The 631-nt window shown below is 77.0% G+C and overlaps 1 protein-coding gene across 4 annotated transcripts in view; it reads right to left on the reverse strand.

Moving 5' to 3' along the window:
* USP9X (ubiquitin specific peptidase 9 X-linked) overlaps nt 1-625 on the reverse strand; it is a 147624-nt gene extending 146999 nt beyond the window's left edge. For all 4 annotated transcript variants that reach the window (XM_046673909.1, XM_046673907.1, XM_046673908.1 and 1 more), the window contains exon 1: nt 7-625. The gene's annotated coding sequence lies outside the window, so the exon portion shown is untranslated. The remainder of the gene's footprint in view (nt 1-6) is intronic.
* Nucleotides 626-631: the final 6 nt, after the last annotated feature.

The raw sequence follows: 631 nt of genomic DNA on the forward strand, positions 1-631 counted from the left end.
ACTCACCGCACGACACGGGCGTCTTCTCTTCAGCAGCAGGGCACTCGGAGGCGGCAGCAAGGCTCAGTCCCGGGGCAGGGCCGGCCCTGGGCGCATCCCAGGCCCAGGAGGGACGGGCGACAAAGTGTGTCGCGGGACTGCGGGCGGGAGGACCGCGGGCTGCACGGGGGCGCCGGGACAAGCGGCTCGCCGCGCCCGCCCTGCAGCGGCGGTGGCCGCGGCCGCCTCCTCCTCCTCCTCCGCCGCCGGCGGCGGCCCTCTTCCCCCTCTCCCCTCGGGCTGGGGCTCTCCCAAGGCGCAGACGGGCTCCGGGCGGTGCGTTTCTCCTGCGTCACCTCCTCCTGCTCCTCCTCCCGCAGTGGCGGCTTCACCTTCCCCTGGTCGCCGCCTCTGTCCCCGCTCCGGGCCTGGTCGCTTTGCAGCGGCTCGCTCCTCGCTCCGGCGCCGACCCGAGCACCGGGCGCTAAGGCGGCCGCCTCCCGTGCGAGAGGCGGCGGCGGCGGCGGGCTCCCGCGAGGCCCGGGAGCTGAGCAAGGCGGGGAGGGGCTCCGCGCGGCAGAGGCCCACAGGGCCCGGTGCGGAGAGGCTGCCGCTCCGGCGGCGGCGGAGACTAGCTTCCGCAGCCGCGGAT

Source organism: Equus quagga, chromosome 10, assembly GCF_021613505.1.
Source record: "Equus quagga isolate Etosha38 chromosome 10, UCLA_HA_Equagga_1.0, whole genome shotgun sequence".
NCBI lineage: Eukaryota > Metazoa > Chordata > Mammalia > Perissodactyla > Equidae > Equus > Equus quagga.